Source organism: Trachinotus anak, unplaced genomic scaffold, assembly GCF_046630095.1.
Source record: "Trachinotus anak isolate AG129_WGS33_773 ecotype Australia unplaced genomic scaffold, CSIRO_AGI_Tana_v1 ptg000005l, whole genome shotgun sequence".
Lineage (NCBI taxonomy): Eukaryota > Metazoa > Chordata > Actinopteri > Carangiformes > Carangidae > Trachinotus > Trachinotus anak.
In genome coordinates, this window is record NW_027273856.1 from 26,103,737 (window position 1) to 26,120,647 (window position 16,911).

General features: G+C 40.4%; 1 protein-coding gene across 1 annotated transcript in view; it reads left to right on the top strand.

The window, feature by feature from the left end:
* The window catches only part of akap12b (A kinase (PRKA) anchor protein 12b), a 44,384-nt gene that overhangs the window by 1,145 nt on the left and 26,328 nt on the right, over positions 1 to 16,911 (top strand). The gene's annotated exons all lie outside the window — the stretch shown is intronic.

Genomic DNA, 16,911 nt, shown 5'->3' on the forward strand with positions numbered 1-16,911 from the left:
TGTATATGTGTTATGTTTTGTATGTGTTATATGTGTTATTGTTAAAGTCAATGAACTCATTATTTAAAACCATAAGCAGAATTGGACCATTATGACGATATCCTTCATCCCATCCTGCGCCGATGTTTTGGAGTCAGAGGACCAAATACAGCTGAAACAAACAGCTTTTTTATTCTCCATCAATCTGCTGGTTATCTTTTCAGCTCATTGCTTCATCAAGAAAATGTCAGCAACTCTCCAAAACCAAATTAGAGAGAGGAGCAGCAGCATATGCTCACATGAGAGAGGCTGAGATCGGAAGACGTGCGATACTTTCGCTGTGGAGAATACCAGATAATAAACCAGCTTTAGCTAGTCTTCATTCACTCTTTTATCTTCAGTGAAACAAATTCAAGATCTAAAATGGCTTGCATGTGTTTGCATCAGTCAACATGTTGTTTTCCTTTCTTCAGCCGGGCAGTGTGTTGGGGTCCAGCTGCCATCATCTGAGGCATCTTGCCGACTCCGCACTGTTGCCTTTGTGTAAATTTCTCAGCTCTGTGTGAATGAATATTTGGAAAGTGCCCACTAATGACTGTGTATGTTTCGCCACCTGCTCTGTTCACGCCTCGTATAACCTATTGGATTTATTGACTTTTTTTATAGGCGGGAGGTCACCGGGTCAGGTTTTGTGGCCCGTCTCTCTTCCTGAAAGGTCACCAGGAAGGTCATATGACACTGAGGGCGAGGTGAAGCGAGACAGAAGGCACAAAGGGCTTAACATCTGGTCAAGATTTTAATCATAGCTACATTTGTTCGTTTTTTGTTCAGTTCACAAGAAAGTGTGTTGTTTGCTCGTGTTTTTACACACTGGTGTGTTTGTGCAGTTGTTTTCCAGCGAATTGACATCATCTGTGTGGCAGCTGAATGTTTGGTTAAGCCCTGAGCTGTTATCGCAGGTATCACGGTGGTGGCACTGTTTTCGCTTGTGTTTGGCCACTGACATTGGAATGTATGATATGAAGAGTTTCAAAGCTGCTAGTCGTCCCACTTAACTACGACTGTTGTGTGTTGTGATTCCAGCTGTGACAAGGGGAGATTACAGATTGCGAACATAGGCTGACCAAATGCCTCTGTGTGTAGCAGGTTGGTCGTCACAATGCCTGCACCTTCAACCCAAATACAGTCATATTGTGTGTTTGTTGTTGTGCTCTCATTCCAAATCAATAAAAACAGGTGATCGGCGGTCACAGCACTGGGATATCAAAGAGATGATCGATCAGTTTACTGCATTTGTAGAAATATGAGAAGCACATCAATTCTCCAAGTCGTATTCAGTCAGACTGAGTAAAATGAGTGACTCAAATTCTCAAATGAGCCAATCTCAACACGACGACCATGAAGAGCTCCGCAATTTGAGATTATTTGTCTCAGTGAATTTTGTTGCTCTTCAGTTCACAGTCAGACTGATTAGACAGATTGTGGACATGTGGTGACTGGAGAGGTGAAGATGACAGACGTGATGCTATGAAATCTTGACAGTCTCTTCTCCTGAAATGACATCGAGCACGTTAACATGTTGTAACACATCCAGACGGCTGCGTATGATTTCTGTGATTAATATAACTGCTGCTTAAGCAAAATCTGACTACAAACCTGTGAACCAACCCTACAGAGTGATGAAAATGGCTGCAACTAATGGTCATCATGATCCATCAATCTACCAGTTATTTTTAGATTAAGTGATTAATCTTTTGGTCTAGAAAATGTCAGAAATGAGTAAAAAAAAAAAATGGCCATCACAGCTTCCTGAAGCCCAAGGAGACGTTGCTTCTTTTGTCTAAAAACTCAAAGACATTTAGTTTACAGTCATAAGTCAAAGAAAAGCAGTCATTCCTCAGATTTTATCAGCGGGAACCAGAGAATCTTTGGCATTTTAGCTGGAAAAAACGAATGAAAGGTTAATCAATTATCAAAATGGTTGCCAATTAATTCAGCCATCGATTAATGAAATGATTGAGTAGGAAGCTGGCTGAGGGATACCTCTACTGAGGAAAAACCTCTTGCTCTTGCTTTTTACTGGCAAAGCCTGTACAGTTTGTTATGAGGCACAGTGGAGGACCATGACCTTGGCTGTAGCACCAAGTATTTTATCCTTGAACCATCTCAGAGAAAAGAGGGAATAACAGAAAAACTGCAGATTCAACCGTGCCATGTCTTCTCTCTAAATGAGAGACATTTATCTTAGATGAAAACAGTGATTTTTGAAGCCATTTGCTTTGGATGGTGAAGCGCGTGCTGGGTTGTAGCGGATGGAGCCGTCCTGCTTGATACAAAGTCGATAAATATCCTCCTCACTCCACAGAGGAATTTAAGCAATGCCTCTCTCTCTCTCCACCACCGCCGACCCGCCTTCCTCATACCTCCCTGTCTCCAGCAACCTCAAGTGTTATCAAAATAATCACATTACAGTCGCAGGACAAGTGGGTGTTTACATGGTTTGCGGAAACATGGGTTCCTTTCCTGAAGGTTGTATTGTTGCGCCCTACAGTGCAGAAAACACTATTATGTTGTTTCAACTCATTTAAATATTTGGAAATGTTTTTAAGATATTTTGCGTTTAGCCCCCAAAAATGGTCTTTTTCCCACCAGCTATAAATCATGCTATGTGGTGTGATAATTATGTTTGAACCAATTTTATGGCCTTAATCTGGTTTAGATTCTTAAATGAGTTACAAAAATCAACAGACTGTTACAATGGATATATTTGATTGTAAATAACCATGTTGCCACAGCCTCTTTCAGTGTGTGTGTGTGTGTGTGTGTTTCTATACAATACTTTAATTTCCCAAACAGACACAAATTAATCTCTGAAATCTCTTCTCTCCCCCTGTGAGACATGAAAGACATGAAACGCGCTCACTGCTGCAAATTTTGTTGCATTATGGTGTATGATGTAGGAAGTTACTTTTAATGTATGGAGCAAGAAACTGTTTCCTGCAACATGCTGCTTATCTCTCATTTAGTCTCACCCTCAATGTTGCAGGAGAGCAGTTGTCCAATTATAACAAAAGTCTGCAAAAAGTCTTTTGTGAGGCTGGAATTGCAGGTCTGCAAAGATAAACAAACATAAACATATTTGGGGATGTGTTGAGAGGGACGTTGTGTGTAATCAAGAATGATGCGTTCTACATGTACAATCACATTGCATTAGTGTTTCTATTTGCTGACTGAGCACGTCCACATGGTACCAAAGCAGTAAACACGTGCTTAAATCTGTCTGTGGTGTGGGCTGCCCAAGCAGAAGCGTAATGTAAACGTACCTGTAAGAGTCAGATCTGTCACTTTAAATGAAAGTTCTCACTCTCATGTGATTTGCTATATGCTAAAATAAATCTGCAAGAAGGGCTTTACTGGCAGTTTTAGCCCCATCAGGCAGAAAGGCGCCCAATAATGATGTCACAGCGTGCTGACACACCTCGTAGTACACTGTGACATCACTGCAGCAAAGTGGGAAGTTAAACCGCAAGATTTTCTGCAGGTGTTAAGTTGTCCTTTAAGCCATGTAGAAATCTTCTGATGATCTTACTGGAGCGTCTTTCTGTAAACACACCGTTACTGTTACTGTCATGAAACTACAGGAAATATCAGTGTACTCACACAAACAAACAATAGCAAACACACCGCAAATAACCACCTGAACATGAGACCTGCATCACATGTCAGGTTCACAATAGCAGCAGCGGGTGACTCCAATGATCCAACATCATGTTATGTAATGTACTGTTCGCTGATTAAGGCTCGTACGTTCCTGTATAATGAGCTGCGGCTGATCAGACGCTGCTGTGGCTCTGATTATCCTGTTTAGCAGAGGGAGACAGAGAGAGTGGAGGGGGAGGCGGAAGGGGTCAGACAGAGGATCCATTGAGGATGGGCCGGCAAGGGGACAAGCCAGGGGCCCCTGTGTGCAGCGGCCCAAAACAAGAGGAAGGAACCAACATAGGGAGGAGCACCGTTTTGGGTGGGCAGGGGAAGAGGGGCTGGGTGTGGAGCCCAGAGAGAAAGAGAGAGAGTTTAGAGGGGGACCCGCCAGTGTGACATAAAGGCAGATGAATCAGCCGATTGTTCCCTCAGTCCTCCCTCCTGCCTGATTTTAACAGGCACTGATGACAGAGGTTGAGTGAAAACGGGCTCAGGTACAAAAAAAAAAAAGAAGCGCAAACTCAGTGTGGTTTGTTGGTGCGTGTGTTGAAAGTGTGGGTATGGGGGCCTATAGTTGTTGCCATCACATCACAAATCTGTAGGAAAAAAAAAAAAGGATTTGTTTTCCACTCTTCAGTCATAGCCAACTGCTTTGTTTACTTTCAATCAATCAATTATTTTTACTCAAAACATGCTTTTCATCTGCTTGTCCTGCATATCAAGCAAGAACACACCGGCTGCTAAGTAAACATAATATCACATTTATAAAAACAACCTGAATAGAGTTTCTGGACAGAAATTGAACCTTGCCCAAAGCTCTGTTTTGGAGAGGATAGTCCGTTAGTTTAGTAGATTACTGAGATGAAAGCTAGAGGTGATGCATCATGTTTTGGAAAATAAGTTAAAACCGCTCCCTCAAACTAAACTGAATCTGAATGTTTGTCATTAAAACAGACAGACAAAAATGAAAGACACCTGAAAGGTTCATCTGTGTGGGAAAAGAAACGTATGCAAGAGGCCAAAATAAATGAAGTGCAGTTTGAGAAGCACAAAGTTTTCCACTGGCAAATGTAAAGACATAAGCTGCAAACCGTAACTTAAGTGTGTACACTGTTAAATTTAAGCAGTTTTGTTTATAAGAGTCATGATAAATTCTGTAATCGACGCTAGATAACTTTCCATCGTGATCTTCTTGTACCAAAACGGAGATCAAATCAAATTTCATAATTCTTTTTTTTTCTCATGCGTCTTGAGAAGAAACAGGAAGTGGCTCTCTGCTAATTAGAGTGTCCCTCAGCCAGCTTCCTATCTTCCATCTCTCAGCTTCACTGCCAGCTCCATTACAGTAAAAAAAAAAAAACAAAAAAAAAAAAAACTGACATGTGTGTCTGAGGATGTGAAAAACGATGGCTTCTTTGTTCTCTCTCTCCTCCCCACCCCTTTAAATTAGACTTCACCCCAACAGCAGATCTAATAATGACTCAGCAGGACAAAATCAAAGCCCAACGTGGCATCAACATCAAAATGTTACATAATGCTAGAAAAAAAAAAAACGATGCTTTTTTGTCTCTACACTGTTTCTTGTTGTTGCTCAGTTATCCATGAAATGACTCTGCCTGACCACACAGTATCAGTGTGTTGTCCTGGACAGCGGTGATGTTGGAGGTGTGAGAATGGGTTTTCCTCCCTGAGAATCGTTGTCTTGTGGTGATCATGTGTTATTGAATATCCCGGATCTGGCCGGCGATGGGCTTGGCTTCGTTCACTGTCCCCCACAGGGACCGTTACAGCTACAGCTCTGTCCCAATCAATCATTATGATTGGAGGACTCTGCCACATCAGCATCCTCATTTAGCACAGCCTTTCTCTATTGCTCCACCATGTTTGCGAGGTGTTTCTTGTTTGATATTTGCCTTAGGAGGCAAAGGATTATTCCTACATTATAGAGTCTTGAATAAATTAGGATACATGTTCTTGCATAATTAGATTGTGGTCTTGCTGATTGCACAATAATTCCTTTGTTCATCTCTAGAGGAGACTGCTGAGAGTAGTTAAGCTACTTGCCACTTCTAACTGACCCATCTGTGCATGAAACAGTGGATTGTTGGCTGATTTTGGGGGATTTCAGATGAAGTTATTTGCTCCCTTTTTGATGTCTCTAAGTTAGAACTGATGAGGCATGAGTTTCTCATCAGAAAAGAGGAGTCCTCTGGTTTTTGCGTGCTCGATATTTCAAAAACAGTCTCTCTCTCTCTGTAGAAGTCTGTGCTGGCTGCTGCACTGTGACACTGTGCTGAAAATAACATCTCACCTCCATTACATCACAAGCCTCTGTGGACTTATTCACCCATCTTGCCTCTGCTGTTGTTTCACCCTCCTCTCTTTTTGGTCTGTGATTCATCTTTTAATCTTTTTTTTACTTTGTAAAAACAACAGTGGAGAGTGGAGAGAGCACCAGGCCTTCCATTTTGTCCTCAAGAACTGAACCAAAATGGCTCTTTATCCCACGGAGCTCACAGTATGTAAGACAACTGTAACATTTACACTGAGCAGAGCAAAACTTATGAAGATGTGTCGTTGCTAAAAAAAAAAAAAAAGTCCTCACACCTAAATGACCTAAATGAAAATCTGTAGTTTGTTAGTCCCTAACAAACGGCCCATATACCCACTGTGAAAATTCATATGAGTATCCAGCAGGTTTAGCTATTTACAAGGCATGGAGAGTCTAACAAATGACTCTATTAAATTGCATTATGAGAAATGAAGGATGCAGTGTTTTTGGATCTTGATATTAGTGTATCAGTGTCTCCTGAATTGATTTTGACCAAACCACAGCTTTATGAGAGAATAAAACCAAATCATCAAGATTGTGGTTTTGGTTTGAAGAAACTATTTTCAACTGTTGGTTGGAGACATGATGTGAAGTCAGTTAGGTTCCCCGCTTAGCCACGACATGCCTCTTCAGCACATCACATAAAACGTGTAAATGCAACCAAGAAGCATTGGTGACAAACATTTTTCTACACGTTTGAGGCGCCTCTTAGCCTGATGCTGAAAAGGTCTTTGGAAGAAGCCGCTCACAGTCACAGGGCCTGTCCCCAGTGATAATGGAGGCTGCAGTTATACTGTGAAATCAGCATTTATCTGCCTGTCACACACTAAGCGACAGGAAGAACACAAAACCTTCATCTTGCTTGTAGTCTATTCATCCAGTCATCCATGTGTTTATGTTAGATTATGGATAGTTCACAGTGAGTATGTGGCTGAGTGTTAGCAAAAGTGTACTAAATTTTATCCAGATATGAGACAGTTGATATTATAAGTGGAAGTGCTGCCCGAGAGGTTTCAGCCCAGACTGTGTTGTCCTGAGAAAGAACATTATTTTCAAGACTGCAAGAGTACATGAGATACATGAGTCATTTTGAGCATTAGACCAAACTACTAAACAGTTTTTGTTCTCAGCTACAGAACCTTCTCCCTGAACCACAGGGTTTTCAGCATCAGAGAGCTCCATCAGGTCATTTTTAGGGCTGTTGTCTTAAAAAGAGAAAAAAACCTGGTTATTCACAGTGCTCCTCGTTTCCTCCCTCATCTCTTCTCTCATGAACCTGTTCACCTCTCTGGCTGCCTTCCTCTCTGTTGCTCTTTTTTGCACATCATCCATTTTTCATCAGCTCTGGTCCTGATGCAGCATTAACTGCATCAGCGAGCAGAGTGGAAGATGTGTGAGGTTGTGTGTGTGTGTGTGTGTGTGTGTGTGTGTGTGTGTGTGTGTTTTATAACGGTGTGTCTTTAGTGCTGGTGGGAGTCGGAGCATTTGAAGGACAAACAGTGAATCATAGCATACTCGTGAGTTGTGCTGTAGTGGCTCCACTCTCTACAGCTGAGATTTACTGTTCTGATCGAACACACGACTCATATATCACAGCAGTGAAACCTGAAAAACAAAGCAGTCGTGGAAAGTGACTCAGCACATGTACTCAAATACTTTACTGAAGTACAGTTTCCAGGTGTTTTACTTTAATATTTCCATTTCATGCTACGTTATACTTCAACTCACAAATATTGTACTTTTCCTCCACCACATTTATCTGAGAGCTTTTGTTAGTGGTTACTTTGAGGATTAAGATATAAAAAACCTGCAATGTGATTCTACGTGACTACCTGACACATAGAATATAAAATAAAAATCATGTCCACCTCAACCAGATATAGGCTAACCAATGCTGCTTATGTGTAAATGCATCATAACACTAAACCAACAGTGTAACACAAACAGAGGCCATTCTGCACTGCACATTTACCTGCTTTTTATACTTTAAATACACTTAACTGATAATATTGTAAGATTTTTACTACTACTACTACTAAAATTTTGAGGGCAGAGCTTGTACCTGTAGTGTTGTGTTTACAGATTTTAACAGTCACTAATAGTGTACTTCTTTTATTTTATCCAGTATCTGCTCATGGTAATAAAAGCCACGATTTATGTTTTTTAATCGTTATGTCCAGGTACTCAAAGCACGTCATAAAAGTGTGCTTAAATAATGAAAAAAAGTCAACACTGACTTAAAGCATAAGATATAACTGGGCATGTGATGCAAATCCCTCAGGGACATTCACCTTGCCTCTTCCTTTGCCTGGTAATGTATACCTGTTGTGTCTTTGCGCATTTGCTTGTATCCACAAGTTTATGTCACCAATTAAAAATGGGTGAGATCCAAAAATGCAAAACATGTCACCTCCTCCAACAACAAATCGGATTCCAGCTGTGATTGAAAGAGTTGTGCTTTCATCACAAACTATACACTGTATGTGCTGTTGTGTTTGGACTCTTTAAGTGGTGTCTTATGATGCCCACTGCTGTCTCAGGATAATTAGAAACATACAGCAAAGTCAGTCAGGTGGTCACTGCTCACTCATTTAAGCTGAGTGGAAATGTTGATTTTAATAGCAAACAACTGCTCACTGCTTATATAGTATATCCATATTGTCTTTGAGTTACCCAGCTGCTAAGACATAAACACGTTTTAACCCGTTTTCACAAGACGGCAATTATTCAGAAAAAAGTGCATTAGTCTGGTGACAACAACAAACAATTGTAGCAGAGATATCGACATGATTTATTGAGACAGCAAGTCACCATTGCTTAACATGTGCTCGTTTGTGATGTGGCCATTCATGTTTTTTTATACTAGATAATTATATTAGTGGACTGAAACCCATATACTGTTCTTGCAGACCAATGACAGTAATGAGACTTTGTTAAAGCTGATTTCTTTCACATGTCTCTTTTAACGTTGTTAAAATGAAATGGCTCCAGGCAACATGTGAGAAAAGCATCATTAAAAGGACATGACTGGGAACAAGGTCTTGACACACCTCTGATGATCTGTGGAATACAGTTTTAGAACAAGTACATCCTTCCTCTTCCGGCAGTAGATATTGTCTTATATAATTTAAGATTGTTGACAGTGTCCATCAAACTAAAGTTGAACTGTCAAAGATTTAACCATAATGACTGGTGCAAACATGCTCCAGCTGCCCTCATACATACGTTTTTCGACATGCTCTACTCTGTGCACATTTTGGCCAGAAATATTCAACCCCTCCAGCAAAGTTTCAATTCAGATCAGTAACCATGTCTTTTAATTGCAATGTTTAGTGAAAGACCTTATGGGTGGAACTGGCCCTCAAACGTGTATAATGTGGTGGCCATCACTTCCTTATTGGCCTGACATCTAATACTTTAAAACTGGAAGAGCTCAAAAACCTCCATAACATGTCAGATGGATCAGGGACATTAGCTTTCATCTTAAGTTGGATAAAATTCACCTTGAGCAAACAAGTCCAGATGACTTTTCTTTTTTTTTTTATTATTATTATTTTTTTTTGGGGGCTTTTTGTACCTTTGTGATAGATCAGTGGAGACTGACAGGAAAGGGGGTAGAGAGAGGGGAATGACATGCAGGAAAGAGTCGGACCAATCAGGAGTCGAACCGGTGACTGCCCTGCTAAGAGCGTCTTGCACTCACATGGCACGCGCCCTAACCACTCGACTACCGGGCCGCCCCCAGATGACTTTTCTGATTTACTTTGATAACTACTAATTTTATATTTTTATTGTAGGGTGACAATGATTCTACATAGTAGTGAAAAATAGTGCAGCACAGGTTCACGTGAAGATTTTACCAGGGGGGGTTTGAACCCACATGGACATATGTCCATTGAATCTTAAGTCTAACACCTTAACCACTGGGCTCCTGGTGTGAACTATTACAATATGATACATGTTAACATTTCTCAGTATCTGCTGAATGTGTCACTTGGCAACACGCTGGTAACACTTTTGCCCTAAAAGTCGATGTTGTGTTTTCATCTTGTTCTATTGCCTCCAATCAGCCAGAAAAATCAATTAAGGCAGTTTTAATTTAACTTCATTAGCCAGTTTCGAGTTGGCTGAAGCTAGTATTCATGTTTTTCATTCATATATCCACATGTATAATAAGTATCACAAAGCGCTAACACATTTCCGGAAACCTCTGAACTCTGCTGGTAAAAAATGTTGATCATACTTAGATAGTCAAATTAAAGTATGATATGTTCGAACAGTATTCCATAGTACAACAACACAATTATGTTTACACACAAACAGAACAATAAGATCATGTTACAGCATTTTCAAGACTTCATTATCTGCTGATAGAAAATAAATTAAGATCATTAGAGTTGTGCCCAACTCGACTCTCTTCACTCCTGCCTTTGTAATTGGAGAAGTTTTTAATTTACTTCTTGCTGGTGGAGAGGAATGTACAGATTTCAGCTTCAAGGACCAATATGTGCTGCTTCTTGATGACATGCACTGTCCAAAAGATATGTGACTTCGTGTATGGACAGCTGCGAGTTTAAGTGACATATTTAACCCTGACTGTGCCAAAACCTAGATCAAATGTGTAGACATTAGTGGGGCAATAATCTATGAGTAATTTGAGGCTTAAGCCATGAAAACAAAGTCTGGTTTATGTGTCTCACTAATTAAAACCATGTTTATAGCATCTGAATGCGTTCCAGACAACCCCCCCACCACCCCCAACACACACACACACACACACACACACACACACACACACACCACCACCAGTCATCTTCTTTTCTCACATGTGACGCCGGAGCTCGGATGCTTATCAGGGCTCAGAGATATTTAGAGATTCATGACAGGGGGGTCAGCAAAAGGGGGTGGATTTGTTATTTCAGCCCAGTTAGAGAGGCAGGCCCCAGGGGTCAAAAGCTGGCCAGTGCAGCCTGATTATGATCGTGTCCTGTGGGGTCTTTTCTGCAACAAGGCTGTTGTTGTTGTTTGGCTCCGTTTGCTGTTCAAGTGTAGCAGCGGCACAGATGAAGGGATGAGGGGGATGATGAAAAACAGACAAATTGTGGGAGGTATAGAGACTTGGGGTGAAAGGGTCAGTGATGCACTGATGTAGGTAGAGGACCTGGTTTCATCTGTTGTCCTCAAATGGCAGCTAACAGGTGTGTGGACGCTGCAGCCGTCATTAAGTCTTTTAGTTTGCATTTCTTTCTTTCTTTCTTTCTTTCTTTCTTTCTTTCTTTCTTTCTTTCTTTCTTTCTTTCTTTCTTTCTTTCTTTTCTTTCTTTCTTTCTTTCTTTACGATCGCACACACACACACACACACACACACAGCATTGAGTCTTGTTTTATTTATCTAATCCAGTCTCCTTCAGATTCTCCTCTCATGTCGTGTATATGAACTGAGCTGAAATCAAATACAGCTGACAGTCACGCAAGCTGACAGATGTGGTCTCCAGTGCCCAGTCCTAAATGAAGTGTTGTTGCAGCCCAAACCATCTTTCCATTGGTGTGATATAAAACCTAACACAAAACATGGCGAAGGGAACGTAATCCATTGAGGAATTATGATATCCCTAAATGTATAAGGTAAAACAATTTTTTTGGTTTGTAAATGTAACTCACACAGCTGCTTTCCGGTTCAAATCAAATCACAAGTCACCATGATGAAATTTCAGGTCAGTTGCAAGTCTCTGAGAGCTGTCCATTGACATGAAACAGCAACTGAACAGCTGTGTTAGAGGTGACACAAAGTCCTCTCGGTACATAAATATTCAAGGTACGTGGTCATCAAGGAGCTGCTGACGCTGTCTTATTCATTTTTCATTGCTGTTGGATTTTAGGTCAAAATTGAAATGTGAATGTTTGTGTTTTTTTCTCCCAGTCCCCATTGCAAAGGCTAAACTCAAGTTACCTTTCTGATATGATACCAGTCCTCCCTTTTGTCCAGATTTAAAATATATACGCATATACACATATATACAGTATATACAGCACATGCAGGGAGGCTATTGGGAGCCTTTTTGTGTAAAATAACAAGTGGCTTTGCTGGTCCCTTCTACATCTGAATAAATGTACTGTGTCTGATAGTGGAAACACAGAATTGTATAATAACATTATTATTAACTTTTTCAGTTTTTGTAGGGCTCCCTCCAGAGCCAAAAACACAATAAGCAGCTGAATAGTACTCCTCACAATGAGTGAACTGATCACTATATTTAAAATCAGTGGAGTCCTCATTTTAGTCAAGTCTCAAGTTCTCATTGTGACCTGAGTCTATCTTTAGTCTTAAGTCTCATATTCTACTGCTTTGATTATTACAATAAAACTGTTTGTACTATTAAAGTAATTCATCCTGATATAACGAGGACAGTTAGGGTGACCAAACCTATTTTAAAGTCATCATATTACTGAGTTTGAGTAATTTAAGCCTTAACAGGTTCGTTACATTTTCTCATGAATTGCAAAAAAATTTTTTTTTTAAACTTTTAGCCAAACACAAGACTCTGTGACCTTCATCCATTAGGGATAAACTAATAGAAATGCTGGCAGCGACACCTTTGAACAAACACAGACAGAGAGAGTGTCCATACACAGATTGTGTCTATTTTTGCCAGACAGATTTATTGCAAACTGCCTCTCTTCCTGATAGCCACCATAAATAAAGTCAAACCTGCTCTGTGTATAGACCAGAAGTGGATGAGAGGGTTGGAATGACAGAGGGAATACTGGAAGAGGAAAAAGAAAGAGATACCACTGTAAATCTATAATACATCTGCGTATGACTTAATGTTGTCTCTTGTTTGGCTGTATTGGACTTGTTCAGTGTTTTTGTATTACACTCTGCACTGCACACACTCGCACACGTGCACAGATGATGCACACAGAAGCACAGGTACCCCCAGTCGGAGCACCTGAGTGGAGTTAATGGCTTGTGGAAACAGTGAGAGTGTTCTTCGGGGGTCTTGTCGGGCTTTGATCTTTGGTATGTACTGAATGTGGGGGTCAGGGATAATAGATTGGGGGCTGGCAGGGGTGAAGAGACATGAAGGGAGAGGGAGACAGACACGATGGTCATACAGGCCCCTGAAACCTCCCGTTAGACCTAGGTGAAGTGTATATTATTGCGCTACTCATTTTATCCCGGTTAGAAGAGCTGGAGTTTGATTCAAAGTGTAAAAAAGGACGAGTTGGGGTTTTACCGGTTCTGACATGTCATATGATTCCCACAACAAGAGAGTGGTATCTTCTCATCCAGCTGTCAGTAAGAAAATAAATGTGTGTTTCTCAAAATGTCTAATTATTTTTTTAAGTACTTTGAAAGACTGAAGACTGTCTTGTGCCAAATCTGCAATTTATTTGCCTTTTCTCAGCATTTTTCTCTTCACTTCCTGTGACCAAAATAAGAGCGTTTTCTTGTAGCAGGAAACATAATAACTGCTTCAGAAAAAAATCTAGATATTTTGTGCTGACAATCAGTAAGAACAAGCAACAATTAATCTATAGATGAAAGGCCCATTCTCTATCGCTCTGTTTATTCTTCTTCATCTTTCTTTCATCCCGTCTTCCCATCTCTGCTTTCACCTCCTCTCACTCCTCATCTCCTCTGTTTTTATCTTCCTGCTTCCCATTCTCCCAGTCGCCCCCCTTCAATGGCGTCATCTTCCTTTCGTCTTCTCTGAGACTGTCCACACCTAGGAGGTCAGAGGCTGTGGGGTTAACTGTCACGAAAAAAAATTAAAACTAGACCCCACAGAGAGTCTGCAAGCCTCTTATCTCCCACTGTGAGTTTGTAAGGTGGGGAAATTTGGAAGTAGCATTGACCGATTAAGTTTTCCTCCTTGTGCATTTTCAGCAGCAGCTCACTGAGTCACTGTCAACAAACTGGCAATAAAACGACCACGTCGGCCAGATGCAGTCAGTTTATGGCTGCTGTTTCCCGCTTCATCGCTGCTGTGTAATGATTGACGTTTGTAGCTATTTTTGTGATGAGCTGGAAAATAATAGCCTGCTGTAGCTGATACCTGCTTATTTCCTCAAGGATTCTCAAATGTATTCAATCCACTATTCGGCTGCATTTTACACTCCAATGCATCTAACCCATCTTGATAATCACTCTTTGTAGAAAGCAAAACTAAATAAAAGGTTCTCAAATGCAGACCTTTTGTTCACGTGAGCCCCCAAATCAATTTCACCCTCAGTCTTAGGCTCCTTTGAACTACTACCTGCACTCTTTTTGATTACCAGTATAAACCGTCTTCTGTTTTAATTGAGTGGACCAGATTGAAATAAAGGTCACCAATCCTCTTTTTGCCTTCTCAGTTCGGGCTCTTCTCTCAGTTTGAGATGTAACTGGCCAGCCGGGTCACCCCTCTTCTTTTCCATTAACCCCCCTCCTCATGCATTCTGTGTTTGGTTTAAGGCATATAAATCTCCTTTCGCCGGCCTTTGTGGAGTGATTTAGGAGAGAGTGGGTCGTCTCTCTCTGGGAGCCAAAGAGTAAAGAGGTGCAGCCAAGAAGTAAATGAGAGAGGCAGATAAGAGGAGAGCAAGAATCAGAGATAAATTGGGGATGAAAGTGAAAGCAGAAAGAGTGACAAAGTGAGTGAAACGGTCAAAGGAAAATGACGAAGACGAAAATCTAATCTTTTACGATGCTGATCCTGAAATTGTTGGTCATTCTAATTTTGGACAATCAGATGGGCAAGAGTTTAAGTTTATTATCTTAATGATTATGTTTTGAGATATTCCATTGTCATTAAAGATGTGCCAAAGACAATTTCACCCAATGTGTAAATGTCTGAAAGTTTGAATGCACTCACTACCTGAGTTTTCCAGTTAAGAAATATTGCTGCTGGCCAAGAGCTGTGGCTTAATGAGCTAAAGGTTCAGCTCCATGTCATGGAAACAGAGCAATATTAACATGTGCATGACTGAGTGTTCCCAGTGCATGAACAAATTATTTTGTTAACACCTTAGTCTAAGCCAGCTGCTCCAGCACAGGTAAAGTGAAATGTGGGGGCAGGGGAGTGGGGTAATGTGCCATTCTTGTTTTGGTTTCGAGGATAAAGGCTGGAGTTAGACTGTTTTTTTCAAACTGTCAACAATCCCATCAAAAGATCATAGCCATTTAATGCAGTAGTCTTTCCTGTAATACTTTATGGTTTCATTACTCTGCAGCCCTCTGGTTTCTACTGAAAATGTAAATCTTTGAAAATCATGTCATTTAGATTGATTTTTATAAAGCCTCTGTAATTTCCTTCAGCAGTTTTTTTTTTTAGCCAATATTACTGAAAAGGGGGTAAAAGAGCATCTGTTTATAGAACTGTTTTCACTCACAGATTAATATATGTTTCATGAGTTTGTGACTATTTGTGCCAGCGGGACAGTACATGTGTGATTGATTCAGAATAAGGAACAGGACCCATGTTCATTATAACTGTATGTATGTATGTCAATCAGCGTGGCAACAATGCAGAGAAATAACTTATGTCAGGCCTTACCTCTCAGTTTGATGTAACAAGTTGGATGAAATAAACAGTAGCAGTTATTTCAGCTGCCTATTGGATGTTTATCCACTCAAGTGAAAGAGGCTGCAGGGAGGGAGGAGGTGGGATAAAATCGTTATTTGTGAGTATTAAGCCTCTTGTGATAAATGGGGATGAGACCAAGACCAAATGAAAAGAGCTGAAACAGGCTGTAAGAGAGGCAGGAGGTGTTTACTGATACACTTTCACTTTGGCTTAATGTACGTAGTGAACAGATGCAGCGCTTCCTCAGATCAGGAAAGATACAATCTATTCTATCTATCTATCTAGAAATAAGGCTGCTCAAATGTTTCCAATGAGCCAAATTAAATTAAATCTGATCATATTACCAGACAGAAAACAAAACAGTCTCCAGCAATTTTTTTTTTTTTTTTTTTTTTGCCCCTGCTGCTGTTTTGTTTTAGCAGATGTTATGTGACCTTTCCTTGGTGTATTTTTTTGGAGCAGGTCTAAGTCTGTCTTTGGGTCTTTGTGGCAGACCATGTCAACCAGGCAGACATCAAAAAATGCAAAACTGGCAGTGAAACTTCAACATATTCTGTCCGGGAACTTGTGAAAGGAATTCAGAGCAGCTCAGACGACGACAAAGTTTTTAGGTCAGTTCAGTTTCAGTTCACTGAAATGATAAACTAAAACTGGAATTCTTATAATTCCTTTGCCTCCTCCCTCACTCCCAGTCACTTCAGTACAGGAGGGATATTGATTACGTGAGACTCTCTCCAGAAGTGTTAAAGCAAGGTCAAAAGTTTAGTCTCACGGTGTTGCATATAGATCCAATTTAACCATACATTCACTGAACCTTCACTGAGCCAGCAAAGCCAGGAAATTCCCTTTTAAGACTAAAAATATTAAAAAAGATGATAAACTATATTTCACATGACCTGAATATAACAAATGTAATAAAATCATGAATAAAAATGCCAACATAACAACCAACCTAAAGTGGTTTGTTACAGACAGTGGGGAGCAGTGTATTCACATTTTGAGACAAAACCACAGCATCACTCTGATGTACACCTTCTGAAAACGTTATTTAGTCAGCCCTGAATGGCAAAAGAGCCACATGACATCCAACATTTACGTTCACATTTATGTATAGTCTCACAACCCTGTCACCACCCAATGAAATTGATAGTGGATGATTCCTCAAAACCCTAAAACATTCAATAGAAACATTGTTTAATGTCTAATGCCAACAAATTTGAAAAATCTTGCTTTATACAGAAGCTGTGGATGGAAATTGGTGCAGTTATCATGAGAAAAATATTGTTGTTATGGCAAACAAAATATGGTTAAAGTCACCTCACCAAAACA